The 17,998-nt window shown below is 40.0% G+C and overlaps 1 pseudogene across 1 annotated transcript; it reads right to left on the bottom strand.

The window, feature by feature from the left end:
* Positions 1-230: 230 nt before the first annotated feature.
* Positions 231-5,709, bottom strand: LOC147145559 (E3 SUMO-protein ligase ZBED1-like; annotated as a pseudogene). The gene is made up of 4 exons (XR_015087084.1): positions 2,233-5,709; positions 1,987-2,105; positions 1,746-1,885; positions 231-1,650 (listed from the first exon to the last, which is right to left on the bottom strand). The product of XR_015087084.1 is annotated as an E3 SUMO-protein ligase ZBED1-like (transcript).
* Between the last annotated feature and the right edge of the window lie 12,289 nt (positions 5,710-17,998).

Here is a 17,998-nt window from a genome sequence, read left to right as displayed (position 1 = left end):
ACTGTGTTGAACTGAGTTGATAATGTGTCACTTAATACTGACACCTGTTGGACTTTAATCATCCCTTCAGGTAACCCAGTTGACAGACTGAACTGACACTGATTTGAGGACCGAGTCGAATGTATACAATATCATTCAAGGCTTTGCATTCATATCATATTATTCCATATCTTGAAATAATGTAAATATGTATCAATGTGAAAATGAGGATGCTTGTGGATTTTTTGTCATTACAATTTTTTATTTTAAAAAATACGTTTCTCCAAAGACTTAAAATTCAGTCTGTTACGTTTCTTGCATGCTATTTCTCCAGCGGTGGGGAACACACGCTCACATGGTACAGATGAGGCCGGTGTACACAGGAATTCTTTAGCCATTAAGAAGAGGTTGGAGTAGGAGTTTTATTGGTTTCACCAATATTCAAGTGGATCCTGATGTCGTCCAGTATTCCCCTCTGCAATGTATCTTTGCACCTCTGAGATGGCGTCTGCCGTTGCGCTCCTTTCCTGTCTCCCCACTTCGTCATCCAAGTGATGCCACAGGTTATCTAAAGAAGATGAATGCATTTTAGTACATTAAAAAAAACAACTAATAATGATGATTAACATGCCAGATGTGGTTGCATCCAGGCTGGTCCTCGTTTGTGCGCCCGATGACGCACGCACACTCAGACTGCAGTCTGCTTATGGCCTCAGTGCACCTGGAGGAACTGCGGAACCCAAGTGCTTTGAACCTGGGGTCTAGAAGTGTTGCTAAGGTTAACACACTCATAGACTAGACTCCAGACTGGAAGCAGTGTCTGTGACTCTGCGCTTCAGGTGTTCGTGTAGTTGTATGGCTGCCTGTGTGCGCAAGGTTGAAGCGTGACGCTCAAGTGCATAATAGAGCATTTTCATCATCAGGATGACCTTTGAACCTGACACTCGCCTCTCTTCAGACAACTCCACTGTAGCTTGATGGAATGAACTGAGCAGTAGAAGTTCTTCCCTTATGTTGGCGACCTCATCAGCTGTCAGTGGAGTCAAATCCGTTTTTAGAGAGGACAGAGATACCCACACTGGTTCCCTCTCATCATGCAGCCTTGACAGCATATCATAAGTACTGTTCTAGCGTGTTGGCACCTCATTTATGAGTTTCAGAGTAGACCGTCCCATCTGTTGCTGCACCTGAACAAGCTTCTCCTTGGCTGTAGTGCTTGACCGGAAATATGTGACAATGTGCCTACCTTTATTTCTGATGTCTGTAAGTGCAAGGACCTGATCACATGATTTTCTGACTAATAAATTGAGACTATGTGCAATGCAAATTGAGTGGCGAATTTGCAGGTGTCTAGTGGATGCGATCATGTTTGGTGCCGCGTCACTCACAAGACACTTTACCTTATTGGTTATGGCCCAGTCCTCCATTATGCCCCTTTTGACCTGAGCCAAATTGTCAGCAGTGTGACTGTGGAAAGTATTGCACACCCAACACTGATGAACACAACTGCAAATGTTCATTAATGTAGGAACAGGTAAGAGCCAAGTAAGCCTCCATGTTCAGAGAGGTCCACATGTCAGTTGTTATACTCACTGCCACAGCTTTCTTTACTGCCATTTTCATCTTTTCCCGTTCCTTCTGGTACTTTTTCGCAACCATTGTTTTGATGGTCTGTAAAATAAACCAAAAGCACATCAATACATTTTAATCTCAGATTAAATAAATAGCCTATATCAACTACTACTCTGTGTATCTTGCACACAAACCTTTCTTGTTGGCAACACATATGAGGGTTCAAGGACCTGTATCAGTTCCTTGAACCTTTCACTCTCCACAATGCTGAGGGCCTGGCAGTCCTTGAGAATGAAGTTCAGCAGTGCTTCATCAAGTATCTGCTTCCTGGAAGCTTAATTGTTAAACATGAAGTGGAGAATAAATCAATGACAATTACTGATTCCCAAGTAATTATCAACAAAACTGTGAGAAAATAAGAGAATGGCTGTATACCTGAGCTTATCCTGGGTGTATCGGGAACTTCATTCTTGTGCATGGCCCGATAGTGCCTCAGCATTGTGGAGGTGTTCTTGTTGCCGTATGACACCTCAGTCACAAATGCGACATTTCACCTGTATAAAAAAATGTGAATGTGAAATAAGAGTTACCTTGGAATTAATTTGAATTAGAAGGGAACAATAGAAGTCGAAAATCTGAGAGGAAATGGGTGAAATAAGGAGATTGAAATGATGACAGTACCTTGTTCTCCGAAATGAGATCAAAATGATCCCACACGGCAAAAAAACTCTTTTTATCCCGGGGCTGCTCCATATTGCACGTTGTCCAGTTGTCCACAAAAATCAATAATGTCCTGACCTGTTTTGGCAAGTGCATCGTGTTGACAGACGCGCTTTCTTATAAACACAGTTTGGCGCGGCTTTTGCCGAGTCGACAGTTCATGTGTCGTTCACGTGATTGTCTTAAAGCGGTACGCGCACCGACGCGGGCATTGCTCTGACAGCTCGGCGAGTGCGTCGGCGCATCTGTGTTGCTGGACCCATCACTAGTGAGAGTCATACCTTAATTTCCAGCGAACATGTCAATTTCAGGCTCACCACTTCCAAGTCCTTCCATGTCAGGTTCACTGTCTCGGTTACGTGAAGGCACATCCTCTTCGCTCTGTAGTGACAAATCCTCTTCGCTCTGTAGTGGCAAATCCTCTTCGCTCTGTAGTGGCAAAACCTCTTCGTTTTGCGGTGGACACTTCTTTGGGGCTGGAAGGACTTTGCCAGAGGGTTGAGTGGAGTCTGCCTCTGTCGTCTTTCCGGAACCGGCCTAAGGTACCATCTGTGGGTGTGAAGTCGTCATCCGATGTGTTGCTATTCTTTGACTACTGTTGCTGCTTACATTGGGGTCTCGACTTTTTTGACTCTTGACTCTTTCCAATCATCCTTCTCTTTGTCCTCCAAGGTCCGTAATGTGGACAATAGGGTACGGTTAAATCTATCCACCTGTCCATTACCTTGTGGGTGATTTGGATACCTGAGAGCTCTTTCAATTGAGCCATGAGCTTGTTATCAAATTCCCTGCCCATGTCGTATATTGTCATGCACCTCAATGCTGACCAGTCATGTCTAATAAAATGTTGTACAATGTGTGTGTCAGTCTTTTTACCCTGTTTCACACAGTATCGTTGCTGTATCAGTCTTTGTCGTAAGGAGTTCCGAGTTTCACCCACTTTTATTGCAGTAAATCAAATTCACACAATTTTTCCTTCCTGGGTCTATTGGTTTATTAAATGTAATTATGTGGTCATTTTGCAAATTTTTGACAAATTGTGTGTATTTATATTCGGGGAAATTCGTTTTTTTCTTATATATATTTAATTGTAATTGATTCTTGAAAAGTGAGTGTTCAGATGTTGTGCGAAAGTGTGAAATTTGGATTCAGAGTGTCCCCAAATTCCCCAGATGTCATCCAAAAATCTAAAATATTGTAATGGCTTGAGAGGGGCTGCAGCAAGGGCTGCCTCCTCCCAATGCGCCATGAAAATATTGGCATATGATGGTGCAAATGTTTTGCCCATTGCCGTTCCACATGTTTGTAGAAAATATTCGTTATTGAATTCAAAATCATTTCTCGTCAAATTGATATCCAACAATTTGATTAGGTGTTCATCTCGTCTTTTGGGATCTGGATAACTTCTGAAGAATTCACGAACAGCCTTTAGGCCTGACTCTGTATAAGTCTCACTGTCACAGTCAGAAACAATAGGACGGCCTGGAGGGACAGCGTATGGTTCACTCCAAGACCCAGGGGGTTTATGAACCATCGTTAGAAGATAGAACAGTCTTGGCCTAGGATCACTGCTATCCAGGAGATACCTATGTTGTTTGAAATTGATGAAATTTTCCTTGAACATTTGGTCTACTATGTATTTAACCATAGGAATGGTGTCCCAAAATAGGGGTGTAGGCAACCTTTTGTAGTATTTTTCATCATTAAATTGTCACATGGCCACCTGGATGTAGTGTGACCTATCCATAATGACTACTACACTGCCCTTATCTGCCGGTTTGATGACAATATTCTTTTTTTTCCTTTAATTGACGTATAGCAAGTTTTTCTTCTTGCATCACATTCATGGGATTCTTTTTCTGAAAATGTACATTTTTTCAGAGCATGATTATTCGAACAAATAATTTTTCCGAGACAAAGTGGTATACTGCCTAATGTAGGCGTCCAGACAAATTTCGGCAGAAAGGGCAGAGGGTTCTGGCGTGCCCTGTTCTCAAATTGGGCTGTTATTTAATACGTCTGTGAAATTCCTGTACTTCAAAGGTTATTTGATTCTTTTGATCCTTATGCAAATTAGATGTAGGTACAAAAGTCAAACCCCTTTCAAGTACTTGTTTTTGGATTGGAGTCAGTGTCAGGTTTTCGGCTAAATTCATGACATTACCAGTAATCTCGGTGGAACGTTTAGACAAAGAACTATGGTGTTGTTGTTCATTCACATTATTTTTATAACCGTCAAAATCCTGTGAAATTGGTTTTGTTTGGAAAATATCATAAAATTGGGACTAAGATCCGTATGATTGCCCAACCCAGAAAAAGTGTCTACTGGGCTCAATGGTTTAAAAAGCGGTACCAGTGCTCCAGCATGGCCCTAGCCGTCTGAAGTGTCCAATGCACATGATCTGAACCAGTCTCAAATTTTTCTTCCTCTAATAGAGAACTATGGAGCAAATTCTTCTTGATATATGTTGATTTCCTTCAAATTGTCTTGTTCCTTCTCAGGCAAATCCCTCGAGACGTTGATCACGGGCACCAAAATCCGTGCCATAGGAACATTTTCTTTTGCCAGTCTCATGGTATGTTGGAGTTGTTTGATCGCGGTTGCTTAGGGTGCCAGAGTTCTGTGGTTGATACCAGCTGATATGATGTCGATCATATCGTATATGTTTTTTCACCTTATCTGGACGCCCACACTTATCAAAAACCGAAGCTAGGTGTCGTAAGGTAGCACCTGGGAAGCTGTCAATTTTCAAATGATCGATCCAATATTCTGGGATTCTGGATAGATTTGAATCTCCCACAATCATCCATCTTTTGAAACCGCTTATTTTCCAGACCTGTAGTTTTCTCACCACATTAAGATGTCCAACCACTCTATTGTGGGACAGTATTGGTGAACCTAGTTATTGGGTTTGTCGGTCGGTGGAAGTGGGGTAGAGGTTTGGAAGATTTCTGTTATGGGTGTGGTTCTGCTCGTCAGACCAAGCAGTGAAAGATGTTTCACTTTGCTGGAATTCTCCTTAGTTGAGGGTTCATCAAGACCCAGTTTCGTGTGAGGTATAAAACCATTTTTTATTCAGCTCTTTAGGTGTTTTATCAAAACCCAGCAGTTTCATGACCAACTGTGGAGATAACATACTTTATGCCAAGCTATAATCCAGTTTCTCTGGCACTCCAACCTCAAGATCAATCAAATCCATCAAGGAGATTTTCTCCTGTTTATCCATAATTTTTGTAGGACTCGGTTCCACACCTCCAGTAGCCACCGAAACATCACTCTCAACATCATGCACAGTCAGGAGGGAAATCTCATCCGAGATGCTACGCTCCTGAGAGGCTATGGGAGTAGGTGGAACTGGCTTAATTTTTTCAGTCACACGTTTGGACAGGGGGTTGCTTGTTGCATCAAAGGGGACCACGAAGCGCCCACCCACGGAGAGGCCTTCTCTCCCTTTTCAGGAGATGGGGAGCTGGCCCTGTTCGATTTGTGGTCTCGTTTTTGGGGGACATTCGAGGGCCTCTCTTATGGTCAAGTCACTCAGGAGAGGAAGTAACTGGTACTTAATGGAGTTGCTGAGCAGCCCAGTTTCCATGGAGCGGAGGAACTTGCGCTGGATTGTGGCGCTGCTGTATAATTCATCAGTTTCCTCATTTGCTATTTTCCACCACCATTTCACTTTAAGTTCAATAGCACGGAATACAAAATTGAGAGCAGTTTCTTGAGATTCTTGGGAGAAGTTGAGGAGCTGATGATAAAGGTCTGTGGCACTGTCCACTTTGTAGTGTCCTTTTAATATGGTGAACAGTTTACTAAGTGTTTAATATGGTGAGCAGTTTACTAAGTGTCAGTCCACATTTTATCTCAAGGATGTGTCTTAGGGGCAATCCTGTAGTAATGGCTCTGATTACTGCTTCAACTATTTCCGCTTCTGAGTGTCCCTTTTCACTCCCACTTTCGATCTGATGTACCAGACTGAGGAAGGACAACTTCCCCGTGCTCTCCAATTTGTATACAAATTCTAAACTCCCTCTTCAATGTTACCTCTTGCAGAGTTTGTATTGGCTCTAGTTGGGTTTTGAGTGGAGAATCAAACATTTTGACAGCATTGGCTCGTGGAGGGGTGTCCCTTGACCCTTTCTTTGCCACAGACTCATTCAATGGAAGTCTCTATTCTGATGGACACCCTTCTTCACTTAATGCCTGGATGTATGTGACTAACTGTTCAGCTGAATCCTCTTCCTCGGTTTTGTCAATCTCATTGAACATGCCACGCCCTCTGCCAGCTTGATGAGTTTCCTTTTGGTTTGGCTTTGAGACTCTCCACTGTGCAGGCCGGGACATTTCAACCGCCTGCAGACATTCACAAGAAGCTCTCTCTCCAACTGCCACAAGATTGCACTCACTTTATCCCACGGATGCTGTGTCGCGTCCATTTTTATTGTTCGTTTTGAAGGTTAGTCTTTTGGGTAGGATGGTGGTTGGTGGTGGTGTTGATGGCTCACTAGCGCCACCTCCTGGCTGGCTCGCCAAAATATGTTACACACACGAGAATGATGGGCCAACTCATCTGCCGTGCAACATTATTTTAAAATCAGCAGCACCTTTTACTTGTCAGGGCACACTAGTATTATTCAAACAGCGTTCTCGGTGCACAGCTTCTCTTGCATCATCTGAAACTGACTGTCCTTCGAAATTACATCAAAACAATTTATATTATTACTTGTCACAATCCCATGGCTAGGCTATGGCTATACATCTTAATTCACATACGTCACTGTTTTATGTTAACAAAGAAACCACACTATGCATTTTGTTCAATAACAAAGACTGTACTTCAACTAACTATAATTAAACTAGAGTGCTTTTAAATGTTCTTAAAATATTTTATCACTTACTGAAACTGTTTTAATCAACTTTACTACAATTGTCTTAACAATTGACAATTTAGAGATGAACAATTTATATTTTCTTCAGGTAGTACAAAAATTAGTAGAGTCCCTTTAATCCAAAATATCAGGTGTGGACACATATGGCTTCCAGCACTGGCTAATCAATGAATTAGCGCTAATAGAGGCCCACACACGTGCTCCCGAGCTCAGCCTAGCATTTAGCACACTCAACACTTTTCTTAGTAAAATAATAGAATTGATACTGGCATCTCATTACATGACACGTCCTGTTTAACGTGGGCTTCAGCCACGAGCTCAATTCTATACATATCACAGCACTAAATACAAAATTTACACTGACGTCGTGTTTCGTTTCCCGCGATCCCGCACTACAGGTTCGCCATTACATGAAGTCGTAGTGAATCGCATTCACAAACGAACATACAAACATCTACTATTTAGCTCGACATTTATAACACATTCAAATGAGTGCCCGCAGGTATGTACAAAGCCTCCGAGTTAACTCATCTCTTTGAAACAACGAGTCTTTCGGCTGTCGATATGGCTGTATTTTTTTTTAAATTTTTTGATGAAAACTAGTACTGCGGAGTGGCGAGGGATTACTGTAATTATTAGTGATGTCACATTAGTCTAAAAACACCATAGGGAAACGTAATAAGAAAATGTGGGAGTTTTAACATGCAAATCTTTACCCTTATATGTGTGCTCTTGATTTGTGTTTTTTTTTTTAAGTAACGTGGGACATTTGCGTGTGTGTGGACACCATCAGTGCACACTTGTAGTCAATCGGATTGTCAGTTTATTTGTTTATTTATTTATCTCGCCCAAACACTTGATGCAAATGTTCCTGGCGTCTGTCAAATTTTACATCCCAATGTGGCCCGCAAGTCCAAAAGTTTGCCCACCCCTGGTATATAGGCAATGAACAGGTTTTACGTATTCTATAATATGAAGGCTGTAATTGTGTAAATGTAGTATAATTGATTAGTATAGTATAGTATAAATATCATAATTTCACATGACTTCAGTGATTTCAAATTAAATGCCTAGCTAATTAGGAATATGCTGATTGTTTTGACCAAATTGACTGAACCAAACTAAGTAGCAGGAATATTCACTTTAGCTAAACGGCAGTTCTCGGGTAGGCTCATTTCAGGTGTATGTAGGGAAATCCTTCAACATAGTAAACAAATTGAAGTTAGTTAGTCTTATGAACGTATTTTGGCCGAACAATCAAAATCATTAGTTATTTCATCTAGAATTTTGTAAAATGACAATGATTGATTTTTTTTCCTGATTACAAAACATGAGAAGTGTTTTAGTGTCACCCAATACCATTCAAGAGGGCACCTGTGTCGTTTTGTTCAGGAAAAGAGAGGACTCAGTAATTACTTAGTTTATCACAAAGTTTAAACAAAGAATTACCATGTTTAAAAATATATTGCACAGATGTCATGACGGAAGGAAATTTGGAAATGTAAAATCTGCTTGATGGGAAATGTTTTTCTGCCTTCAGATGATAATTATTAAGAACAGCTTTAAAAAAAGATATAATGCACAGAATCAATGGGACATTTTTAACCAAATTATTTTCAAAATATTTTTTGCATACATTATTTTTTTAGATAATGATCACATTTAGGTTAAATCAGACATTTCTTAAGGAAACAAAGTGCATCAGCAGTGTGAATGGGAACATACAGCTCTAGGAATGTGAGTGTCGCTTCATACCATCTGACAGGGCACCTTTGTCATTTTGTTCAGACAATGAGGGGACTCATTACTTCCTTACAGTTGATCACAATGTTTGAAACACAGAACTACCGTATAATGGTGAGAATCAAGGTGTTTGAAAGCACATAGTAAAACACACCTTCATAATGATGCATGACACTCACCCGAGAGAAAGATTCAGTATGTGTAAGTAGCAGGTATAATCACTTTAGCTAAACTACAGTGAGTAGGCTTATTTCAGGTGTAGGGAAACCCTTCAACATAACAAACAAATTGAAGTTAGTCAGTCTTATGAGCATATTTTGGCCGAACAATAAAAATCAGTAGCTATTCCATCTAGAATTTTGTAAAATTACAATGATTGAATATTGTTTTGTCCTGATTACAAAACATTAGAAGTTAGTATTTATCTATTTGCAGGCACAGATCCATACAATCAACCCAAGAGAAACACACAGGGGAAAAAAGATAAAAAAGAGAAAGGATACAAAACTGTACATATTCAAATGTTTACAAGGCATGGCACCAATGCCGTCTGATCTTAGAAGTAAACCTATAACAACTTTTCACTGGGCTGACAAGGGCTTCAATTATATGGTTCTCTGACGTGTCTAGTCAACAGATGAAGGTATAAATTAGCTGTCTGAGTAGTGCATCAAATGTTGGTATTCTTTTCACCACAAATAATTGTAGCACTGTACCACCTTGGTACTCGAAGAAGGAGCCTCAGTGTGTCATTATAGGCAACTTTTAGCCTCTATAAACTCGACTTCTTGTAGTTGGACCATAGCTGAGGAGTGTAAAGTGGCGTAATGTATGTTTTGAACAAAGAACACTTAACAAAATCAGAGCACATATAAAACTTTCTAATCAACAAATTAGCCTGAGAGTATATTTTACGGCACTGACAAAAGATATATTTGTCATCCATCAAGTCCTCAGACATGATATGGCCAAGATATTTCGTTTTTTCACACACTGCAAGTGGACTGCTTGATAAATAAAATGTTGGGAAACATAATTTCCTGTCCCCAGCACTTCTATCATTATATGACTTTTTTGGCATTATACATAATATCATGACTTATGCCATAGAGGGAGCACATTTTCAGCATCTGCTGGAAACCAGCGCTATATGGGCTAAAGAGAACCTTTTCATCTGCATACATTAAATGATTTATTAGTGTATTACCCACGAGACAACCTCTATTGGGTCCATTTAACTGAATTGATAAATCATCCATATAGACATTAAATGAAATAGGAGGTAATATTCCTCCTTGTCTTACTCTGTTACTAACACAAAAAGGAGATGATATTGCATCTTCCCATTTAACCTGAAATGTTTGATTGGCATACCAATACACTAGAATTCTTACTAAAAGTTTAGGGACACCTCTGCACAGCAATTTCAAAAACAGTTTTTCATGGTTAATTCTATCAAAAGCCTTAGATGCATCAATGAAGGATAAAAAAACAGATGAATTGAGACTTCTGTACTTTGATACAATCTCTTTAAGTGCATAAATACAAAGATCTGTCCTATGTTTTTGTTTGAAACCCAATTGGTTATCAGTTGAGAGTTCAGAAGTGTTTTAGTGTCGCCCAATACCATTCAAGAGGGCACCTGTGTCGTTTTGTTCAGGAAAAGAGAGGACTCAGTAATTACTTAGTTTATCACAAAGTTTAAAACAAAGAATTACTGTGTTTAAAAATATATCGTACAGCTGTCATAAGGGAAGGGAATTTTGAAATGTAAAATCTGCTTGATGGGAAATGTTTTTCTCCTGCCTTCAGATAATAATTATTAAGAACAGCTTTAAAAAAAAGATATAATGCACAGAATGAATGGGACATTTTTAACCAAATTATTTTCACAATATTTGTCTCACAGATGCATTTTTAAATAATGATCACATTTAGGTTAAATCAGTCATTTCTGAAGGAAACAAAGTGCATCAGCAGTGTGAATGGGAAGCTCCTAGGAGTGTGAGCGTCGCTTCATACCATCCTACAGGGCACCTCTGTCATTTTGTTCGGACAATGAGGGGACTCAGTGCATCCTTACAGTTGATCACAATGATTGAAACAAAGAACTACTGTATAATGGTGAAAATCAAGGCGTTTAAAAGCACATAGTAAAACACACAAGTAAATAGCAGCTATGTTCACTTTAGCTAAACTGCAGTGGCTTATTTCAAGTGTAGGGAAACTCTTTAGCATAACAAACAAATTAAAGTTAGTCAGTTTTATGAGCATATTTCGGCAGAACAATCTAAATCGGGAGCTATTTCATCTAGAATTTTGTAAAATGACAATGATTGAATATTCATTTTGGTCCTGATTGCAAAACATTAGAAGTGTTTTAGTGTTGCCCAATACCATTCAAGAGTGGACCTGTGTCATTTTGTTCAGGAAAAGAGGGGACTCGGTTATTACTTAGTTTATCACAAAGTTTGAAACAAAGAATTACTGCGTGAAAAAGTATATAGTACAGCTGTCATCAGGGAAGGGAATTTTGAAATTTAAAATCTGCTTGATGGGAATTTTTTTTCTCCTGCCTCCAGATAATTATTCAGAGCAGCTTTAAAAAAGATATAGTGCACAGAATGAATGGGACATTTTAACCAAATTATTTTCAGAATATTTGTTATAAATATTTTAAATAATGACCACATTTAGGTTGAATCAGCCATTCTTGAAAGCAACAAAGAGAATCATTGTGGTAAGCAAGAACTCAGCAGTGCGAATGAGTACAGGCAGCTGGTCCCCTGTTAGACAGGTAGACCTCACTCAAGGATCCAGATCCCCTCTTGTTAATTTATAAAAAAATAATAAAAGTCACATTTCAAGTAACATTATTAGAGACCTCAAAAGAACATTTTTTGGTCATTTTTGTTTCATTAAAATGATTAGAGACAGGGGTTCTCTCTTGGTCAGTCTGGGCTGACAATCCACTGTTGGTAGAGAAAGCGTGTATGTGTGTGTGTGTGTAGGCGTGTGTGCGGGTGTGTGTGTGTGTGTGTGTGTGTGTGTTTTAAATACAGAAAAGTTGAGCCTTGAGGGAAAGGTGACTGGACAACAAGCTTCTAAAAATGGGAAAATCTAAAACAAAAATACAGGGTTCTAGCTCTACTGCTAAAATGCTCTTGCAAGAGAATTTTGAAAATGTTATCATTTTCAGGTGCTGAAGGTGGTCAAAGTACTGTGGGCACCTGACAGTATTATGACACCATGCATGAGGCCTTGGCTACAAGGCCATCTATACAGTAGAGCCATGCAGTCTTGAGTCACCTAAGAAAAAAACAAGTAAAACATTCTATGATAGTAATGAAGGTGCCAGTGTCTCTAATGCAGCTGTTGCTGCTTGATGCTGCATGGAGACTGTGCATTGTAGCAATGTCAGTACCTCCTGAGAGAATCTGCTCCAAAACAGGGCAGATCATTTGTGACAGAAGAAACCGGATCAGCTGCTCAAAGCAGAGGCACTTCGTTTTTGTCATCGCCCATCTTAATCATACAAACGTTATCTGGATGATGATCTTTTCATCTGTGTGCAAGCTTCTGTGCTTTTAATAAGATGTAATTTGTGATGTTGTGTCATGGCGATTCACTACAAAACCAGTGGCCGAGACTCGCAACTCATGAAATTGTATGGCTGGACCCCGTATGTGAGTGTGTCCTGTGCAGTGGAACAACAGTTCAGTTGATTCCGCCCCAGTCGCGCCCCAATTCATTGGCGCCTGTTGTAATGGAAAAGCAACGGAGACCAGGCCCGGACAGGTGAGGCTGGTGCGTAGCGATGTCAGGCTGTTCTGGAACCTGTAAGGGAAAAACGACTTTATGCACACATGCGCGCGGTCACCCTACTATTGAGTTAGGTATCTAAATTAATCTCTTGTTGTGGACACAATTACTATGTTTTTAGAGAAGTAAAACTGTCTAACTCACCTGCTGCTCCTGTGTCATTCTTTCATCTGACATAATGTACAAAATTGCTGCATATGTCCTTAGACCTCAGTTTACCTTTGTGTGTGTGTGTGTGTTTTTTTGGTTTGGGGGTGGAGTTAGTCATTCACTGGAGACACTGAACACCCTTGGTTAAAACACAGGGGTGGGTAATATGTTTTAATATCCCCAAAATCGCCAGCCAGTTTAAAATGAAATCCTTTTCAATCCACCTCTTTCAAAAACAAAAAAATTAACAGATTTAACAGAAATTTCTTGCGGGGCATCCATGCATTTTATATACTGCCACATGTGTGTCTCTTAAAACAAAGAAGCTCCAACTAGAATAAATTTCCTTTTTCTCATGAAGCTTTTATCAAGACGTGCTCTTTGAATCCTAAGAACACAAAGTGAAAGAGAAAATGAAAGAGAAAGGTAAGGTTGTGGGCTGTGATATGGGAAGCGAGTTATGGCATTAAATCAGTGTCTGAGAATGCAAAAGTGCTTTCACTTATTAACTTTTTCAAAGGAGCCAAAAGATGCAAGGATTTTTGCATTTGGGAAGATGTGGCTGACTGATGGGAGATAAGATGGCAGCTGTGGCAAGACGGTAGATTCCTTTGATGGGAGGAGGTGAATGACAATGAAACAACAATGGCACAGGACAACAATTGCCGGGGACGCCTGTTTGAGAGACCTCATTTCACCATGGGCCAACACTCAAATTTGTCAGACAATGACGAGCAACCCCTTCCTCCTTGCAAAACCGACACGCGCATGCATACACGCACGCGCGCACACACACGCACACACACACACACACACACACACACACACACACACACACACACACACACACACACACACACACAGGGGCAGATTGGTTCTCTCCTGTAAAGGGAATGTTTTGTACGATTGTTGTATTTGTATAGAAAGTAAAGTCAGCAGAGATATTAAGATATCAACATGACATGTTGCAGAGTGAATAATTGTACAGCTTGCCTGGGATAATGATGTCTGTGGTTGCCAGGGGATTTCATTACTAATCCATTTTACTCCTGTGAAAAGACATTGTTTCCTGCACAATTTCTGTTGAGATGTCAGCTTTTTCCTCGTAAAAATGTCTCATTTCGACATACTCACAATAGTGATGTCCGGTTCCAAGGGATAGTGAAATATACTCATTTTACTTGCAAATTATGTGGCTCCATATAATCCTGCAGAAGCATAGAATGTTATGGTCATTTTTGAGTTTCTATCAGTCTGCTATAATACAATGATAAATTCAATCAAGGAAACGATTTTACAAAATAAAATCCAATTAAAAATGTCCAAATATACAGCAACCTTTGGCATAAGGCAAACATTGGAAAACAATAGAAGGCCACATTTTGTAAACTAACCCTAACTCTAAACCATTAAAGTGACGGTGGGGCCGGCCGGGATGGCCATATTTTCACTAGTTCTATTTTTTGATCAGGAAAATGAAAAGAGTTGTAATTTTCTATTTTATCAATACATTTGGGAGAAATTAGGAAATAAGTGACTCCATGAATAATGGCTCTTGTTAATGAGGACAATGGCCGCGCCCCCTATCATTCTATCCTTGTTCGTTCGGAGTCACTGGAGGAACCGATTACAAACCCTCCGTTGGAAATCATCGTACTTTCATTGCTTATAACGTCCAAAAACGGTGATCAATTGGCACCAAAATATATGTGGACATCCTTACTAATGACCACTTCAACATACCAAAAGGATTAACCTGTCCGTGGCTGATTTATATGAGAATGAGGCAATGTGGAATTGAGCAGAGCTACATAGATTTATGCTGGGATGAGCGCACACTGCTTCTTTGCTAAAAAAAACAAAAAAAAACACTTCTTCTTTGCTGATCACAGTTAGGACGGGCGAGGCATTTAACACCAGTCAGGATATTTACAGAGATTGAAGTGGGAATGAGTGGATGTGCACATTTATTTGGATGAGGAATCCCCCCAGTTTTTCAACCGCCAACACGCCGTCCAATGGAACGTAACAGCCGAAATGGTGCGTTCCAATGCGGCCACACTCGGCTGTGGAGTCGGATACGCACGTTCAAGACACCCCCGGTGTTCGATGAGGTCTTACCCCACTCTGACGCCGCTTCACTCTCGCGGATGCAAGAGCTGTCGGACAACGCACGCGACTGCTTGGGGGGCAACCCCGTGACATGAAGACGCAGGCTCATGATCACCTCCACACGCTGTGCGGACAGTAAGGAGCTAATGTTGTTGTGCTAACGCCTTTTGTTTTGACGGCCTGAAGCTAGTTGTTGCTATTACCTGTACCGTTATTCTACTGTTAGCCAGGGAGGGGAAATAAAGATCCATGCTTGCCTGATTGAATAATGTTCATTTGCATTTTGGTGGCGATCGGTCGCTGTTTTAGACAACAGAACTGACAAAGCGAGCAATATTACCACGCTTGGCTCCCTCCCGTGACGTAGACCGCTGAGACCGAAAACAAAACATAAGCCACGCCCCAAAATGGGGAGCGGCAATTTGTCGTACATCAAATCCCCAAAAAAGACCTTAAATCACGACAAAGTTTTTTTTGGAGGGGGGCACTTTAGTACTGATGTCATTTTTACATGCAACCCTATTATATAAGTGCAAATGTTAAGCTCACCCAAGTGTCCCTTTAACTGTGGCTATTACCCATACAGTACATCGGGCACCCCCCTCGCTCCCTTGCCCCACCCACCCACCGCCTCTTTGCTTTGCATGCGACTGCAGCCACAATTAATGTCTTTGTCTGATGGTTTTGGTGTGCATGGTTTGATAACGCCTACCTGAGAGGAGGAGCTGAAACAGGTGTTGGCCAGGGTGTGGGGGTCTAGGAGAATTTTCTGTGTCCTGTTATGTGATAACTTTTCTTGCCGTCTGCAAATTATACTATTTCATGTCCAATATTATAGCTGAACTAAAAAAAATAATTATAATGCACTTTTTTTAATGACATTGTCAAGTGATAGGATCATTCATTCATTTTCTACTGCTTATTTATTGTCAATGGTACGGTGAGTCTATTGGGCGAAAGGTGGTGTAAGTATGACAATCTAAGAAAATGTAAATCTCATGCCAGCTAAATTAAAGCTTTGTTGCTATGTGACTCAGTTCAGCAGTGAAGCACTTTGCTTTCACTTCTGCACCTCTGAGACAGCATTTACCGGTACATGACAGAAGACATGTTTGTGTTGCCTTTTTCTTTTTTTTTAACTGAAAATAGCAGCCCAATTAAATTTGACAAGTGCTGAGAAACTGACATGTTTCTCATAAAGTACCGTTTTGCACACTAAGCTTAGGCTGTTCAATAAAACTATCCATTTTCACTTTTCAGTCGCTGCTAAAAGTGTAAGTGGTTGATTCTTTAATTGAGCATGAAATGGTATGCTTAAGTATTATGAAATGTATTAATAAAAGGGAAGATAAACTGTCATTTTCTAACAGCTGTTAGAAATATCTGTCATGTTCTAATGGAAGTTTTAAAATGTGTGGCATTCACCAATTTCCACCTGTAAATGCTCAGTTGGAGCTTATGTCCGACAAACATTACAAATAAAGCGGTCTTCCTTGAAAACAAAAGGTAAAAGGAAATTGCATTCAGCAGTGCTGAATAATTTATTAATTTGATCAATAATTTTAGTAAAAATAATTTAATCCATCATTCCGTCATTAGTCAGTCCGTCATTTTTCAAACCGAACCGAATTGTAATCGTCAGTCTGCCATTTAATTCCATCCCTGGGACGGAATGCCCTTCTTTGGAAATATGTATTGCTTCCTGGCTGGGTTTGTCACATTCTGTTGTCACCTGTGCGTTCAGCTGACTAGATGAAAACTGAACGCGGGTCCCAAAGATCCGCAGACACCATACAAGGGTTAAATGCTGATGGAAGCTGCATTTACAACCCAAGTAATAACGTTTCTGATGCTTGCCTATCAAAATTATTTTGTTTCCCAAATCAAAGACAAGTCATGAATATTTGTTTAGTAATCGACTTCTGCTACGATATGACATAGTCCGAATTCGTACACAAATCAGAACTGCCCTAGGTCTTTCACTAACCGATGCAATTAAATAGGATACGTAATTGGTTATTTTATTGTGTTTTTTGTTAAATGCCATTGCCTGAAATAAAGGCTGACAATCCTATGCTAGTCATTACAGTAAAACTTTGTATGAAATGACACTTCTTGGCGTTGCTGACTTTGAGTTCCAACCAACCAGAAATCTGTAAATCGTAGCTCCCCTGTACTAAGAGCAAGTGCCTGTAACATTTACACAATGGTACCCTCACTTCAACCTCAAAAACATAAATAAATGAGGTGGGGGCTTCCGGAGGGGCTGCAACTTTGCACACCAGCGGTAATGCCTTTGTGTCTTTGTACACGTCTGTCCTCTCTATTGCCTTCCAAGCAGCGACAATCATTACTTTTTAACAGATTTGTGTCTAACAAAGCAGAACTGTTCATCTAAAACTACACTGCATTCAGCACACAGATTCACCACATAAAGCTTTTGAAAGCAATACTTTTTCAAGGCTTCAAATATTTTTTTTCTTTGCAGAGGAGTTTTGCGAATAAAAAACTTCATTTGAAGAGCATTTATTTGTTTATTATTGTTATTTATTCATTATTTATTAATTTGTTTGCAGGTTAATCCCATATTGATTGTGAGTGTGAATGGTTGTTTGTCTATGTGTGCCCTCCGATTGGCTGGCAACCAGTTCAGAGTGTACCCCGCCTACTGCCCGAAGTCAGCTAGGATAGGCTCCAGCACACCGGCCACCCTCGTGAGCGGCTCGGATAATGGATGGATGGATAATGAATATATATGTATATAAATAAATATGTATTGTATTGGATTAAATTGTAATATAGAATCAACTGTTTTTACTTCTTAAATTCACATTGTGTATAACAGTAAACTTTATTTTCTTGTCTAGAAGCAAAGCTAATTTGATTTCAAAAAGCTCTGTAATCTAAGTTTGGAAAATAAAATTATGAGAATGAAAAAAATTTGTCCAGATACAACTCCTTTTCAATGCTGTCTCTCATTTACTTCACTTTTGATAAGTAGTTTTGTCTCATC

The sequence above is a fragment of the Filicampus tigris genome, chromosome 6 (genome assembly GCF_054856515.1).
Source record: "Filicampus tigris isolate MCC_2025a chromosome 6, RoL_Ftig_1.0, whole genome shotgun sequence".
Classification (NCBI taxonomy): Eukaryota; Metazoa; Chordata; class Actinopteri; order Syngnathiformes; family Syngnathidae; genus Filicampus; species Filicampus tigris.
This window is presented reverse-complemented; position numbering and strand designations above follow the sequence as displayed.